General features: G+C 33.7%; 1 long non-coding RNA gene across 2 annotated transcripts; it reads left to right on the top strand.

Annotated features, from left to right (window-relative positions):
• The first annotated feature begins 6,590 nt into the window (after positions 1–6,590).
• LOC145242350 (uncharacterized) lies at positions 6,591–15,986 on the top strand. Of its 2 annotated transcripts, none has more exons than XR_013862712.1 (2): positions 6,591–6,701; positions 13,844–15,986. It is a non-coding gene; the product is annotated as an uncharacterized LOC145242350 (long non-coding RNA). The 2 variants fall into 2 exon arrangements; XR_013862713.1 differs by lacking the exon at positions 6,591–6,701 and adding an exon at positions 8,328–8,455.
• Positions 15,987–18,870: the final 2,884 nt, after the last annotated feature.

Below are 18,870 nucleotides of genomic sequence, written 5' to 3'. Positions count from 1 at the left end.
GTTCATCATTCGTAGAAGTAGTGCCAATACATAGGTCTACAAATGTCATATGTAAAAACTCACAAGAAGAAGACTGGCTAAACATTATCACTGAAACGAAACAAATTTAAGAAAGCAAAGTTACAGAACTCATTGAGGAAGAAGCAAAAGAAATTTAAAAAGTCAAACGATTTATGTATGAGTATAAAATAAAATCATAAAAGATAAATAAAATATAATAAATAAAAAGTAAACATCACACAGGCTCCTTCAGTCTTTGACAGACTATGGATACCCACAAAGGGGTGCCTGCGTATGAAAGTTTTGTGGCAAAAGGTGCGCAATCTCCAACCATGCCTCTCATGAGTCGACATTGTAAAATACCAGTGGCGAGTGAAGTGAATGTACTGGACGACTGGAAACAAATGCCAAGATAAGCGGAGAGCACATATGACATATCGGGTCTCATCAGATCACTGAAGTTAAACAACATTGAGCCTGGTTAGTACCAGATGGGTGACCATTTGGGAATTCTAGGCACTATAAAAAGTAAACATAGTTGGTTGGTTGGTTGTTTTTGTTTTACGGCATATCAACCTTTTTCGGGTTATTTAATGCCGAATCCAAAGATTTTGAAGAAAAAATTTTTAATAGAATGTATTTGTTTTCAAGTCATTTTCTATTTAACCCATAGTTGGGACCCTAACAGGTACTACCACTCCGGTTCAGAGTGGACCTGGGAGCAATGGTAATTAAAGAGTGGCTCCACACTCCCCAAAGCCCACAAGCTGGAGCCACACCACTGGATATAGTTTAAGGTCATATCCAGGACCCCTATTGAGGGACTTTTACCCTCTGCAGGGGGGCAGTCGGTGTATTCTAATGCCCCACTGACAGGGCCAGTAAACATAGTCCTCCCATATATCTCTACATATACTTATACAGACCTGATTAATTTAATATATGCAGGGGCAAAATCAGTAAATAGAAAATTGAAAACAGAAATAAAAACTGTCCAAAAGATTGATTGAAAATGTATAAATGAGAAATAAAACTAGAATCCCAGATCATAAATTTTAGAGAAGAACCTAAAGCTATCAATAGAATTAAGAAAGGCAGAAAACTATGGAAGAAAATAAACCTGACTCACAAGGAAAGACTTAATAAGAAACAGGGGTAAAAGATTGAAGACTAATACAAGTACAAATCTGAACAGTGCAAGCAAAACAGGACCTTTGCAAACAATGAAAGACAATTTTACCAAAACGGTAATGGGGGAATAACAAGAATAGAATAACTGAAGACTATAAAAACAAAACATTTCTGGCGCTATATATGAGGATAACATCAAGACCACAGCAGAAATAGCAAATGGCTGAAAGACATAAAAATATCCCCCAGGAAATTGAAGGAGGATAAGAAAGAGAAATTAATGAAGCAACGCTTAAGACCATCCTAAGAACATTAGCCAATTAGAAAACACTAGACCACGATGGAACACATGCATATTGATTTAAAAATTCACATCTCACATAATAGACTGGTGCAAAAATTGAGAGAATGTATCTGCAAAACAGAAGTTCTAGAATGAATGACCAAAGGACAAAAATAGCAGTAATACAAAAGACACTGAAACGAGCACGACCACTAAGTAACTACAGACCAATAACCTGCTTACTAATCATGGTAAGTTGTAATGGCACAACTGAGCAAACAGATTTACCACTCCTTTAAATATTCTTGACTATTTCCCGAGGAACAAAATAGTTGCCAGAAAGGAAAAATATGGGCACACGACTTGTTATCTATAGATCAAATCATCCTGAAGGTGGTAAAAAGCAGATAAAAGAACATACCTATGACATGGATTGACTAAAAGAAAGTCTACAACAAAATAAATCAAGCATGGATAATTGAATGTTTAAGAACGTACAAGATATCCGACAAGATTATTAATATTATAAAGAAAACAATGGAAACATAGAGATTGAACTGAGAGCTGGAGGGTAACACCTAACTAGGATAAAAATACAGAAAGACATCTTCTTATCACTATTACATTTTATCATAGCATGATGCCATTCAACTACGTACTTAGAAAATGTGATGCCTGATACAAGTTTATAGACACAAAACTAAGAATAAACAACCTGATGTATATGGATGCTTTGAATTTGGAACTGGAGAAACTGATAAACACAATCAGAATATGCAGTGAGGACATTAAAATGGAACTTGGAATGGAAAAGTGTGCACTACTAGAGATAGAAACGGATAAAACTAAAGACATCAAATGGTATGGAACTGCTGAATAAAGAGGTAATAATGGCGCTTAGTGAACATGAGACAAATATTTGGGAGTTCTGGAAGACACCATCAAATCTACAGAAATGAAAATGGTGATTGAAAAAGAAGTACCTGAGTAGAACAAAGAAACTCTTAGAAACAAAACTATATAGTAGAAATTAAACTAAAGGAATAAACCTAGCCAGTATTAAAAACATTTTTTTCAAACGTACTTAGTTTAATTAATATTTACTGCGATTATTAGCTTAAACAAATACATTTAAAGAATGTGAAGAGCTAAAATCTTGTTTAAATAATGTTAATGCATAAAAATCCTAATGTACATGTATAGTAAAATTTTGTGAAAAAAAGATTAATGATGGCTCAAAAAGAGGGGGACAGTGTGCACTTACAAAACGAGATAGCATTGCCTTCTCAGCTGTTTTATAGTTTTTCTTAGGTCAGGTGACAGTAATCACATGACCATTTGATTATTTAAAAGATTTCTTCCCTGTTGAGAGGAGTTTTATTTTAATGCATTGGTGATTGGTGCCAGGACGCTACTTCTTGATTGCCTCAGCTTTGCTGGCAAGGTACCTGTTAACTGACGGTCATATTGCGAAAAGGGACAATTCTTCTGCAGCCTAAGGTAGGAGCAGATTGCTTCCTTTTCTCAACTGAGCAGTCATTGAATTTTTTAGGAGAATAATTAATTTTTTTCACAATTTGTCCTCAAGAAGAAAACCTAAAATGACAAAAAATTTATTTATTTATGAAATTAAAAGTGTGATTTTCATGAGATTTTCTTTTCAGAAAATGATTTTGTGCTGAAATAATATTGGTTTTGTCAGGTTAAAAAGCTGTACCAACACCAACTTGTTGATTAAACTTTTATTGAGTAAAGTTAAATTGGTGATTGTCTAGTATCATGGGAGTTCAAAAATGAATTTCAGATAAAAACACGATTACATACGGAATGGCATGTCGAAATTAATACAAGTTCCCAAAATTACGGAAAAATAATTGAGTAGAAAAATAATTGCAAATTAAAATAAAATTGTTCAAATTATAGATTTTTTTTTGTATTTGTTAGTGTTGAAAAGTTCTTACAAAAAGGAGACGGAACATCAATTTGACAAATCCACCATTTTAAAATAGAAAATAGCAAGTCGCTAATACTTGTGCTCGGTACTTATGCACTTATGTGCTGAAATAATAATGTTATTATTAAGAAAATCTTTCTTAACATAAGGAGGCGAGGGTGTTTTGTAACTATTTGTACTTCCACCTAACAATTTAATGAAAACAATATGTGAAACTTGAAAATACTATTTAAAAAAAATAGCACAGTAGCATAAGCACCCTATGTTTCTTTGTAATAACAGTTTTAGCTGATGTTCTATAGGTACCTCCAACACGCACCATAGTTTTAAATCCCCCCTATATGTAACATGATGTAATTGTAATTTAATTTAATATTATCATCCTAACATTTTTACCATTTAAAAAAGCTTAAAATAAACTGCTAATATTTAAAAACTTATACAGTATAATGCAAATGAAAATAATGAAAATGCAAGACAAAAATCGTGTTTACATTATCGACGCTTTAAAACACCGTTCCTCTGTAGTGACGTTTTTGAAGCCGTAGACAAACCCATGTTTTAAAAATCTAGCAAAAATCAAATAATAGTAATATCTTCCTGGAATTTTCGATATTTATTCATTATTAAATAAACTTACATAATAAAAGTAGGTTTCGTTAAATATATTATAGGATATATATTGTTTATGTGGTATGCCCCCCCCTATATTTCATGGTCCGAAAACTAAACAAAATAAATGTAGGTCGATAAAAATTTCATTTTTTAAAACATTTTTAAATCTAAAAAGACCAAATAATTAAAAAAAATAGTTACATATATATATATATATATATATATATATATATATATATATATATAAATCCTGTTATTTATTTCACTTACCTTAAATAAAATTGGACATAAAATCAATATTATTATGTTAAAAAAACACGTTTTCTTGATAAGTTTTTCTCTCGGTGATATAATTATTTGAATTACAACAACAAAAAAATAACAATTTTTAAAAAGCTTTAAATTATATTAATTTCCTATATTACGCGATATAAAGTTTAACCAGATCTTTTTAATAACAGGATTCCAATAATAAAAAATTTATTCATATAAGAGAATATAAGACTATTGAGATAATAATAATTTTAAATCCAAAATTAGCCTAAAAAAATTCATTTTGATCTTATGTTAATTAAGAGAGGATGATCCTTATGTTTTGCGCCTTTTTTCAAAAAAGTATGAAGGCCTGTAAGCAGCATTATCTTTAAATACATAAGTGGTAACAGAAGACGTTAAAATTAATTTTATTAACTCTCGTTTGTGTAGTTCGTTAATAAAAATCTATCTGTTTTACAAAAGATATGTAGAAGATACATCTTATATTTTTTTTATCCATAGCAAAAAACGTTACATCCATTAACAATTATAATGCAAATGCCTATCCATAGAAATTGATACACACACGAAATGATGACGTCAAAATTAATGTGTACAATGCTGACGTTTTACACATAGCCATGTAGATACATAATGTTTTACTTGATTACACCACGTAATTTAATCTATTTTCCTCATATCACATAACTATGAAATAGTGTTCTTACCTAAAATGCATCTTTTGAAATCCCATCATACTACATAAGTACCTTTTAAAAAAAAACTATAAGTTTTCTAATCGTACATATTTTAATGAAACGATTTTTTCTCTGCGTAATTAGTTTAATCAATATTTACAACTTCCGCAACTGAAATTATTAGGCACGTACAAAATGAATGCCGACACTCAAAATGTATAAAGATTTTGACTCCTCCCTTTACTTAAAAATTCACCAAAAATCAGGAAATTAACTAATTTTAATGAAATTTTCAGTATTCATCAAATGATGATCGCGGAATATAATGCACTAATTATTTTATTTAAATCTTAGTGGAAATGTATTATTTTCTTTAAACAAAAATACCTTTATTTTGGTTTTCAGTAGTAAATAAAAAAAATGCAAGAATTTATTTTTGCCTTTTTATATAAAAAAAAGCATCGTAATTTGTAACAAAAAAAAAAAAAATTTACAAAAACATTAGGAAAAAAGCCCCTAAAGACTGTATTAATGAATTCGATATAACTCGAAGAAAAATGAATTTCTCGAACTACCGATATAACCATTGAATTAAGCATTGTTTATTTAATATTTTCACAAAAATTTATAATAGCAAAGATATTTCTACTTTTTTTATATTACAGATTTCGCATAATTTTTATATGCAAGATTTTAATCATTTCCTTGCTCGCAGGAATGTGAAACTTTCGGCGTAACATTTTTTATATAATATTGGCCAATAATTAAAAAAAAAAAATTAAAAACAGGAACATAGAAAAATAATTAAATTAAAAAATGGTAAAATTTATACAAAAATTTACAATAGAAATGTGTGGGGAGAAACCCAGCAGCCTTCCTTCCTTTTAATTACATGACGTCATTCTCAGACAGCTTTTCGACTGTCCGTATATTCCGTATTTCCAAAAGTATGGTTTGTTGTGGTTTTGTGAACGGCAAAAACACTCGGTTTGGGGTCTAATTCAGCTATTTTTTGCGCAAACAAGGTGTTTTTTTTAAATTTAACTCAATATCTTAGGATTTTACTTGACTAATTAGGTTTGAAATAGACCCAGAAAACTAATATTTATCTCTAAAAGGATTTTTACAATTAATTTATTTAACTTCAAAACTAAGCTGAATTGGTTAGCTCGCCGTGAAAACATTTTTCATAACTTTTTTTTTTTTTCACGTGTACAAATATTTTTTTCTTTGGGAAATTAACTTTAGTCCTTAATCTTTTAAATACAATCAAAAAGTATTCGGAAACCTACAAAAAAAAAAAAAAATTATGATAAATCGGCTTTCAAAACTAGGTCCCCCTATCCTTATTCGTTTATTTTTGTCCATGCCTAGAAATTATATTTACAAAGATATCTAAAAAAAAAAAAAAAAAATGAAGAAAGACATACTCTTTCTATGTTAGTTTACAAGTTTAACGGCTAGAGAAAGCTGATAACGAAACAATATTTAAAAAAAGAAAAGAAATTTAAGAAACATTATCTTACTTTTAAATGATTAGTAGTGTTTACTGTTGATCCAGCTGATGAACAACAGCGTCCGTAACTTAAATGCATACTAATAGGTGAGGGGCAATAATTCTAGTAAAACTGAGTTATTCGCCCTGCTTCGTCTACTTGGTATGGGTGTCTACCATTTTATAATTTTTGCGTTTCGCAAGTAAATAAAGACGTACCATACGAAACCATTTGAAAGTACGGTAATTCCTGCACAAACACAACAAAACGTAAGTATGATAAAATGATAATAGAATTTTGAGCAGTCTTGCTGCACATAACTCAGAGTTATCTCCCCTGACCTATAACTTCTTGTGACTGTAGGGAAGAAAAGTACCAAGAAAAATATTGGTACTTGTACAGTTTAGTCAAGACATTAAAAAAATGAAAATATCGAAAAAAAAGTTTAAATTGTATGTATCCGTTATGGAACGAAGTTCTCCGAAAAAAAAAATTTCACTTTATTTCATCAAGTAGTTTTTGTTTTACAGCGAAAAAACAATTTGTTATGATACCGAGCAAAATGTTCGACTTTTAGGAAGAAAAGCTAGTATTAAAGATGGGAAGGGGTGTCAGCGCTTTAACTGGAGTTATCTCCCGTTGGCATTTCTAAAATTCAAACAATTTTTTTTTTAATCTAAGATGGCCGCCTTCAACGCGCTCTCATAAAAACGTGTTTTTCCGCAGTAAAAAAAAAAACAAACTACTTGATGAAATTTAGTGAAATTTTGTTTTCGGAGAACTTCGTTCCATAACGGATACATACAATTTAAACTTTTTTCGATATTTTCATTTTTTAATGTCTTGACTAAACTGTACAAGTACAAAAATATTTTAATAGACAATGATCGCGACCATGGAAAGCCTCTAGAATAAAATCTGTTTAGACATTAAAAATAGTTTTATGTTATCGTTTAATGTTTACATACATTAAAAAAAAATGTTCTTAATTGACTCTTATATTGTTTTTTAAAATACCCCAAACTAGTTGTTTTAATTTATTTGAAAATCTTAATTATTATAATGAAGTGTTCATTTTTCAAATAATAATAATTTGTTATTTGGCAGTTTAAGACCTAAAAGTCGAACAAGGCGGTGATTAATTAAAAATCGTAACTATTCGTAAAAGCTCCGACTTGTTTTATTCAGTACTGAGATATGAGAATATACGTAAAAATCTGTTAGCGCTTCTATATTATAATAACGAAAAATATATTGCATTTCAAGTGAAACAAATGGTACCTACGTAATTATCGGGTCTCAAATAATAGCATATCCAAAAAATTACGAAAAACGATCAGGTAACAAATAATTATTAATGAAAATAGGAATTTGTGAAATGAAGCGAAAGCAATGTTAAGGTTACTAAAAAAAAAAGCGATAAGTTGACAAGGGAGATAATTAAGTTCTGTTGCTTACCTCGCGTAATGAACGTAATTCAAAATGTCGGACACATTTTATTCCTCATTTAATCTTTATCAAAAACTGTTTTTCATAATTAATTATTTTTCCACCTTATCATTTTCCGTAATTTTGGATATGTTACTATTTGCGACATGGCAATTACTTAGGTACCATTTGTTTTACTTGAAATCTAATATTTTTTGTTATTATAATATAGAAGGACCAATCTTTTAAATATGTTTTCTTTTTACGTAATTGTTTTGTTCTCTGTTGTGTTAGTTTGTTATTTTAATGTAAAAAAACACACACACACCGAAAATCATTAAACTTTTAGATTATGTATTCTTTTCCCGTGTGTTGTGTGTAACCAAACCTCCACCCCTGACCTCCTTAATCCTCTTTCCTTCCTAGATTGCTCTTCTACAAAAGAGGAAAATTATTTAATGTAAGATAACCTCTAAATAAAGTTGCTGTTTCACTTAGCTTTGTATCCTCCTCATTCCGATACTAACCCATATATTGGTTGTGTGTTTATGGATTAATTACCATTCAAGAAGAATGACAGATCGTCAAATAACATGTGAGCGGTATTATTTTTGGTTTTAACTTCTATAATATTTTTTCTTCTCCTACTCTGTCGTTACATTAATGACATGCCTTCTCCTCATTGCCCATGATGCTTATCTCTATTGTCCATGTTTATCTCTACAGTCTGTTCTTATTGTCAACATTATTGTTGGGTTTTCGCAAGTGGATGCTTACCTACACTTCTTTTCATCTCTGCATTCATTAATTACTGAAACAGAACACGCCTGTCTCACAGAAATATCTGCCGAAAATAATTTGACTACTGCAACTAATACTTGACTGACGATATGTCCAGCTTACACATCAGGGCCCTAAAACGACTCATATTTAGTGGGAAGAAGGCAGACTTCTGGAAAATCTTTCATAAATGATCGTCGAGCTACTTGTTATTGACAGGTCTGGACTGCTAACCACAAGAAATTTAGGTTGCTATATTTGAGAACTGCCTGGGTGATGATGCCATGAAAACATACCAGAGCGTGCAGTTTGATACCCTAGTGACTGAGCGCAGTGTTAAGAACATACTACAAGCACTGGAGGAGTATTCTGTTGGAATTCTAAATGAAACTCATGAGAGATGTGCGTTTTGTCAGAGGAAACATGTTAAGGGAGAGACTTTTGAAAAGTTTTACAATGAACTAAGAGTACTGTCAAAAATGCAGTGACTCACTTCTGCAGGACCAAGTCGTAGAAGATGTGTACGAGCCTTTTTCAAGTCTCACACAAAACACACATTCATATTTCAAGCTGTCATATACATACGCGCACACAAACATACGCGCCCACGTCCACACATGTACACTTATTCACGTTCGCGTACATACACTCACATTCACGTATATATACACACACACTTACGTACACACATGTACTCACACACGCGAACACGATCACGCACATGGACGACGTCACTTCCGCTTTCTAGGGAAATACACATGCGCAAAATACACTCTGTAAACGAGTATAAAAACAAGGCAATAAGCTGTTTCTAATCCTCTTTGGAACCAACTCTCAACTAGAGAGGTTGGGCGAACAAGCCGCGCGCCGTTTCGGCGCGCGCACGCGCACCTCACGCCCACTTCCTACTATGTATGGAGCACGAGCTAAAGGCTTTCTCACCCTTTCTCTTTCCACCTACTACTGGCCACTAAGAACACCTTCGCGTCGCCGACTACTAACTGATGACAACTCTGATATCCTCTCCTTTGTCTACACGCTGGACTACCATTCTCAATTTTCCTACAACATTTATTTCTCTTCCCACGCGCGGACATGTTATAACTAAAATGTTCATTTCTTTTAACAGCAAATAAACGACATTTATCTTATCCATTAATTGTGTCTTTGTTTCCTTCAATTCCCATTCGTTTCATTATTATTTTGTAACGGGATTGGGGTATTTATATATCCTAGTCCCCTACAAATTTGGTGACCCCTTTATTCTTTTGTAACGGGATTGGGGTATTTATATATCCTAGTCCCCTACAAATTTGGTGACCCCGTTATTTAAATGAAATGGATGAGGTTGAATGAAGCACTCATACACACACAGACTCTTTCTCTACAAAGATAAACTTTCCCTCTTCACCACTTAACGAGAGACGCACGCCAAGGTATAAACTTTTCCTCTTCACCACTTAACGAGAGACGCACGCCAAGCTATAAACTTTCTTTCTCACCAGCTTACAGCGAAAGACGCACGCAAAACTAACCACGTGTGGTACCCTTTCTTTTACTTGTTTCTTTCACCAAAGACATTCCTGTTCGTTTAATTCAATTTAACATGTCGTTCGTTTCTTCCTCGAGACAATTCATTTTCCCTCGGAACGCGAGAGGAGCACGCATTTCCTCCTATGCCACAAGTCCACAACAAACTGGCGCCCGACTGACTTGGAACGAACAAGCATGGCGACCCTACCGTTTTGAGATTAATTGTTTTGAGCGAGACGCGCGTTTTATTTGATAAAGAAAAAAACGAACTTCTCAACAAAGAAAACCAAGCGAACCAAACCACTACCCACAGGAATAGCTACTACCAACTACAATGACGAACCCTCGTCAGACTCTGCAAAAAAGAAAAGAAAGGGAAAAGAAAAAAAAAACGAACACGGAGTTGTCGACTTTCATATCGAATTTAAAAACAAATTCGAGCTTGACAAACATTTTCACAGTTTCCTGACATTACCCTGCAACAAACGCGAGGAGCAAAATCACATAGGCCTATGCAATTCCCTCCCGCACAAGCAGACGCAACAACAAAGAAACAGGACATCCCTATCTACACATAGGAAGAAGTTGAATCAACAATACGAGTTGAGATGCACGACGCACGCGGATAAACTCCAAACTTGGAAGTTTCGTTGACAGCCGGCAACCACGAACGCCTACACAACAAACGCCCGTACAGACAATGTACACACACTACCGCAGACGCACTTGCGAAGACAACAGTAACCAGACCCCGTTCAACAAGAACAAACACGCGACTAGCGCCCGTCCAAACGATGCACACATTACCGCAGAACCATGCGAAGCTACCGTCAACTGGACACACACACGACACCGTCAACACAAAAAAAAAAAAAATTTTCCTTCCAAACGGAACAATTCACTTCTCTGTCCAAGCAACTCTTTGCACATGTCAGCACACAACAGAAACCAAACCAACAAATGTCAGCCAAAAAAAGAGTAAACGCATTTTCCACGCGTAAGTAAATACTTTTTTTTTACGAACAAACTCCGTTTTTGACATTCCGTTCCTTTGTGACGTTTTTTTCAAACAACCACACCAACAGCAAAAAAAAAAAAAAAAAAAAAAAAAACAGAACAAAAAAATCAACTGCCGAAAACATTACTCACAAAAAAAAATATATATATATATATATACATAAATATATACACTGCATGTATTTTTTTTTTTTTCCTAGGAAGGGGAGTATTTGTACGAGCCTTTTTCAAGTCTCACACAAAACACACATTCATATTTCAAGCTGTCATATACATACGCGCACACAAACATACGCGCCCACGTCCACACATGTACACTTATTCACGTTCGCGTACATACACTCACATTCACGTATATATACACACACACTTACGTACACACATGTACTCACACACGCGAACACGATCACGCACATGGACGACGTCACTTCCGCTTTCTAGGGAAATACACATGCGCAAAATACACTCTGTAAACGAGTATAAAAACAAGGCGATAAGCTGTTTCTAATCCTCTTTGGAACCAACTCTCAACTAGAGAGGTTGGGCGAACAAGCCGCGCGCCGTTTCGGCGCGCGCACGCGCACCTCACGCCCACTTCCTACTATGTATGGAGCACGAGCTAAAGGCTTTCTCACCCTTTCTCTTTCCACCTACTACTGGCCACTAAGAACACCTTCGCGTCGCCGACTACTAACTGATGACAACTCTGATATCCTCTCCTTTGTCTACACGCTGGACTACCATTCTCAATTTTCCTACAACATTTATTTCTCTTCCCACGCGCGGACATGTTATAACTAAAATGTTCATTTCTTTTAACAGCAAATAAACGACATTTATCTTATCCATTAATTGTGTCTTTGTTTCCTTCAATTCCCATTCGTTTCATTATTATTTTGTAACGGGATTGGGGTATTTATATATCCTAGTCCCCTACAGATGTCCATGACCAGTTAACTTAGCAGAATCTGCTAAAAATACAGAACTTCATTCTATAGAAGAGTGTAGACATATGCAGAGCGGCTGAAATGGCCTCAACCCATAGTCAAGGAATATAGTCCAGGTGATGAGTATTCTAAATTTTACATACTCGGTACATTTGAAAAATAATTTGTCTTGTTTTCATTTAAAATATCATCAGCTTTAAACCGCTTTAGACATTTAACAAAAAGGTGTTATACAAAAAAAATAATTTGTAAGACTTTTTATTGCAAGTGATGAAAAGAAAATTAAAAATAATAGAAATTAAAAAAAATGTATTTGAATGATATAGAACACTGATAAACTCAACTTAAATGATTTTTAAAATTTTACCAAAATAATTTTAAATTTTATCCCCCCCCCAAAAAAAAAAAACATGAAAAAATTAATTAATTTATCCCTTAAAACGGTGAGAAAACTGACAGAAAATGAAAGAGCAACACTTACGCAAATTTACGTCAATGGTAAAAACTTTAATCAAGTTGCAAACTCAAAAGACATATTTCCACAATAAGAAGAAATGTAAAGAAATGAGAAAACTGTAGTAGTACGTCTAAAAGTAATAGGTATGGCAGTAAAAACATTACAGAAAATGACGTAGGATTAATAGTCGCATCAGCCAAGGAAACACCTTTTCCCAATGCAACAAAACATTTATGAATCCTCAAAATGCAGGAAAATGAAGGAAGTAGAAAATTCAACTTACTTTCAAAGGTATTTTATGTTATAAGCTGCAAGAAACCCCGGGCTTAGAGACTCATAAAAATTAGATTTATATTAGCCAAAAAATTAGATTTTTATTAGCCAGTCTGTATTAGAAAGTTCTTTTTGAGAAAAATATATTTTTTCTGATGAGTCAAATTTAATATTAATGGAATGACGGTAAACAAAACGTTTATCGACTAAAAAGCACAAGGTATGGTTCATCACATGTAATTCACACTGAAAAATTTGGTGAGGAAAAATCAATTATGGTTTGGGAATGCATTACTGTAAATGGTCCAAATAGCCTTATCTTTTTAAACAAAACTTTTGCAAAATAAGTTTATTTACATGTTTTAAAATGTAAATTATTAAATTCCAATAACGGTTTTTATTTTCCAAGAGTTGATTTTAACATGATGGAGCTTCAGTGCATAAAACTAAAATAGTTAAAGAATTTTGTAATGAAAAAGGTTGATGGCTTTGAATGGATTGCTCAATCACATGAGTCAACCCCAATAGAATATGTATAGGGGTTTATAAAGGTCAAGCTTGGTAATGAAAGGTTTATATCATTAGATAATTTCAAAAAAGCTATACTTACAATTTGGACATCATTAACACCGGAAGACTGTAGAAAGTAAAGTGTCAATTTTTAAAAGCTAAGAGTGACGTAATGAAATATTAATAAATGTGCTATCATGATTTTTTTAATAAAGGTGTTAAAATAATATATTGTTGTTTTTATATAACCAATTAACTTACTAATCTTATATCAAATAAAAAAATAATTCTCTAACATTTTAAAGTCTTTAAAAATATAATTTTTTACTGTAAAAATAAAATGTTCCATATGAAGTAACAAACTTTATTTGTATTTCCTTGAAATCTTCTGACAAATTCTTTTTGCATCACTCAGTTTAGTGCAATTATTTTAACGTTAACTGCATATTTAAAATTTTGCTTACAGATGTATAAATATGGCGAGATTTGTGAACAAACGCAAGACAGGTGCAGATGAAGAGACGGGGGATCTGAAGCAGTCTATTGAAGCTGCAGCCACTACCAACGCGGCAGCTTCGTCGAAATTATCAAGAAATGATGGAATTAATCTACTAGTAAAAGTCCGTCAATATTGTGAAAACTACATAGCCATAGGATTTATTTGGACGGAGACTCAGAGTGTCCATTCACCTTTGTGTATTATTTGTGGGAAGAAACTGACTTTCAGTGCTATGACACCAGCCAAACTAAAATAACATTTAACAAGAAACAATCAGAGTTGTCACGAAAAAATAACCAGAATTAACATTAAATAAAGTCAAGTTTCTATGTTTGCCAAAAATTTCAAGTTGAGTGATGAAGGGCAAGAAGCAAGTTTTACTGTGGCGAAGATTGTCGTAAGAAAAATGAAATCTAATACCATCACTGAAACTACAATTTTACCTGCATTTCAAGAAATAGTGATGATAATGTTTGGAGAGGATGCTGTATAAGAAGTAAATAAATTTACACTTTCCGACAAAACAATAAGTGGGGTTATTCAAGATGCCAGGTGACATTGAATGAAATACTGAAACATAAGTTATTTTCACTTCAAGTTGATGAGAGTACAGGCATTACTGGTAAAACACATCTTCTTGTATTTGTTCGGTATATTAATGATGCAATTATTATAGAGTACTTCCTATGTTGCAAAGAGTTGACAGGAATAGCTAAAGAACCAGATGTCTTTGATGTTTTAAGTTCATATGTAGAGTATTTTGGATTAGACTGGAAATACTTGTGGTATTCAGATGGTGCCCCTACAATGACAGGATGTTTTAAAGGTTTTATCCAACTCATGCAAAAATCAATTATTATCCATAATCATTGTTTCACTCATAGAAAAGCACTTGCTGCCAAAAACTCTCGGATCTGAACTAAAATCTGTATTGAATCTGACAGTGAAAATAGTAAATTACATCAAGATAAGGTCACTTAAATGTGGACAGTTTGCAAAACTCTGTGTGGGTATGGAAACAGACCACCCTACTATAATCCAGTATACAGAAATACGATGGTTGTCCAGGGAGAAGCTATTATCTCATTTTTACGAATTAAGAGAAGAGTTATAGATTTTTGTTAGTACGAAAATCTGAAAGATTTTGTAAAATGCTTGAGTAATGGCCATTGGTGTTCGAAGTGTAATACTCACCAGAGTAGCAAGCGTCCGCGTATTTGTGCATTGTGTGGATGTGCGTGCGAGTGGTGGCGTGACGAAGGAGGGGTGGGCTTGCCGCAGGGAAGTGTTGGGTGGAAAAAGAGAAAAAAGATGGCGCCTGGTGTTTTATAAACTGTGGTCCCGCGAGATCACGAGAAAATAGAGAGCACACATGCAAATGAGACAAGCTTGAGTGAAAGGAGGGGACCATGTCGTTTACAGTCACGAGGTTATTGTGTTACTATTGCGAGCGTTGGTGACGATTGAAGTTGAATTCGATACATGTCTTGTTGATATATTTAATGAACTAAACCCCATAAAAAATAGTATGCAGGGAAGGAACGACAACATACTGTCTTCTACTGATAAAATAAATGTTTTTCAGAAAAAATTGACAATATGACAGAAACGTATAAGTGCAGGAAATGTGAAGATGTTTCCAAGTATGTTTAAAATAGATTTTTAAGAAAGAGGCCACTGATTTCGGACCATTTGGATACTTTGTTAACAAATCTTGAGAATATTTTCCATCAATAGCTGTTAACAAGTATGACTGGATTAGAAACCTATTTTTAGATTTAGAGTTATCAGAAGAACAGTTCACATTAGCAGCAGAAGAACTTGCAAGTATTTTAAATGACAGGACATTAAAGTTGAAGCATTCTCAACTTAACCTGAATGTATTTTGATTGCTGGTTTAAATTAAATATCCCGCAACATTTGTGTGCATTTGGATTTTCAGCTCTAGCAACCATTAAGCACAAGAAACGAGCATAACTTTTGTTTGTGGAGGATGAACATCGTGTGTGCCTGTCAAAAACATGATCCAGTGTAAAGAGTTATGCAGGAAACACCAATCTCATGTTTTCCATCGAGTTTTTGATAAGAATAAATGTAATCTATTGAAATATGTAAACTTTTGTTTTCATTTCATGTACAACAGATATGTACGATACTTTTAACATGAGTATTTTCAGTTCATTTTATTTTTAAATGCTGTTTTTTGTATAACACAACTAAAGCATTGCATAAGGGTTCTATGAGCCAATTAAATGTTTCAATCGGTTTCCACTCCAGCAAAAAATATTAAAAGGATCTGGTGTAGATGATCGGCTCATTATGAGAAAGCTCAAGAAAAATATGACACAAACTATTCCAGAAATGCAAAACAAAAGGAGTAATACTTTACCAAAAAAAATTAGAGACAAGATTAAATGCAATAACTTTCATGAAGCATTGCATCACCAAATATGGTATTGGAGTCGACCCAGAAAAAGTAAGGGCTATCATTGATATGCCGGCACCAGGAAACATTGGAGTTCTCTGCGGATTCTTATGCATGACAGTCTATATAGGGAAATTTATTCCAAATCTTGCAACAATAACGAAACCTCTCCAGAACCTAACCAAGAAAGTGAACATGGTTAGATTTCAAACAAGCAACTTTCATTACTGTAAAAAAACAATCACAAACTCACCCATCTTTACATACTACGACACCCACAAAGAATTGAATCTCAAAAATGATGCATGACAGAATGGATTAGGAGCAGGGCTAACACAGGTCGACAAACCAATTGCATTCGCACGTAAATCCCTATCAGATGCTGAACAAAGACATGCAGAAATTGCGAAGGAGTTGCTGGTAGTTCTATACAGCACAGAAAAATGTCACTACTATACCCACGAAAGAGAAGTAGTTTTGACTGACCACACACCCTTGTCTCAATCAGCAAAAATCCCTTATTAATGGCATCAAAAATGCTACAGAACCTCCTGCTATGGGATCAACAATACAATTACATACTTCAATGTAAGCCAAGGAAAGATATCCCATTGGAGATACACTGGCATGAGCATCAGCAAACAAGCCAGAGTTGGAAGTAGCGTCAGTGAATAATCTGACAATGCAACCGATACAAGACCACAGGCTATCAGATATTCGCAAAAAGACAGTTGAAGACTGCAACATGAGAGCACTAGCAAAAATGATCGCTAAAAAGTGGCCAGAGGTTAAGTAAAACTTGCTCAATTCGATCAAATTGTTCCTCAATTAGAGAGATAAACTCCCTGTAAAAGATGATTGTGAGGACAGTAAATAGTCATACCACATGCTATGTGGATCCAGATGAAACGCAGGGTACATGCCCGCCACCTAGGCATAAATACATGTCTTCAAAGAGTGAGGAACCTCATATTTTGGCCAGGAATGTCTAAAGAGATTAGACAATATATTGAAGCCTGTGGCACCTGTGCAAGCTATGTAGACCGCCAGCCAGTAGGATCACAAATCATAGAACCAGTCCTGAAGAGGCCTTGACAACAAGTAGCGACATACCTCCTGTCATGGGGAGGGGACAGCTATCTGATCACAGTAGACCGACATAGCAATGTCTTTGAAATTGACAAACTGAATACATCCACATCGGAAGCTATGATTGAATGCATGAAAGCGCATTTCACACATTATGGAATTCCAGAGGTACTGACCTTAGATAATGAGTCTCATTTCTCATCATACATGTTTAGAAAATTTGTAAAGAAATGGCTGTTCAAACACGAAAACATATCACCAGGCAACAGCCAAGCAAATGATACTATTGAAGTAACAGTAAACATCGTAAAAAAAAAACGCCCCTTCCACAAATGCAAAGCGTCAGGAGATTCATTCTTAGGGCTGTTGAACCTATGCAATGCACCAACCGAAGGCTAAGCATCAGCTCTGCACAAAGATTCTTTCGTAGAAGGACAAGGTCAACAGAGCCAGCTGTCAAATTAAAACTTAAGCTCTCTACCAACACTCAATTGATAAAGCATGGAGAAAACAGGAAAGGAGTCTCAGACACCATGAGACTGGAAAGAACTGAATGGCCTCAACATTGGTTACAATGTTCGAGTCCAGCCATAAAAAAGAGTGAAGGAAAACATCAGTTTGAAAACGAATGACTAGTAAATCATAAAGTAGAAGTGAAACTGAACAATTATTGGCTCTTCTTTTTATCGTAGCGAAATCCAACAGCTGAAAAAACTGAGTTAAAAAAAAACAAGAAAAACTACTTATTGTTTTTACTAATTTCAACAATCAGCTATGTTATCTACTTACCTGTCATATCACAATTAGTTCAATATTACATTTTACATGAAACATGTATTTTGTACAAATGGTTGATTGTATGACATCCACGATTAATTGTAACAAGACGAACTAAGTTACTTCCCTTGACTTGATGCTTTTATTTATATACAGACTTGATATTTTTTTTTTCGAAAATTATTTTCATTAATAATAAATTTCCTATCAAATCGTTTTTCGTAATTTTTGGATAGTTTCATTATTGTGACATGATAATTCAGTAGTTACTATCGATTTCACATGAAATTTAATATTTCAATTTTCCAATTTCACTACAATAATGAAGACTGAGCAAGTTATTAATGTTAGCATAATTTAACGAAGAAAACTTTATGAATGTGAAATACTAGGGAGAGAATGTTTGCGAGCATAGAATATTCATTCATTGTTGCTTGTGTAGCTTCGTTAGTAAGGGATGGAGTAATTCGTTTATTTACAGTTTTTATATGACACTTTTATTCGTATCGCTATTTGTGTAGGCAGTTGACGTCCATAAGGTGATAATTTCGAGCAGCAGTTATTCAATCTGTGAAAAATTGGCTGGAGATCACGGAATCATTACTGGGAATTGGCACGGTTTAACGTCCTTTAAACAGAGTTGGGCATGAGTAACATCACGGGCAGCGATGATGGTGACTTGTGGAAATACTGTTTAGACTGT

This window comes from Euprymna scolopes, chromosome 21 (genome assembly GCF_053919585.1).
Source record: "Euprymna scolopes isolate OS-2025 chromosome 21, ASM5391958v1, whole genome shotgun sequence".
In the NCBI taxonomy this organism is placed as follows: Eukaryota; Metazoa; Mollusca; class Cephalopoda; order Sepiida; family Sepiolidae; genus Euprymna; species Euprymna scolopes.
Note: the sequence above shows the minus strand (reverse complement) of the source record. Positions and strands in the feature narration are given on the sequence as shown.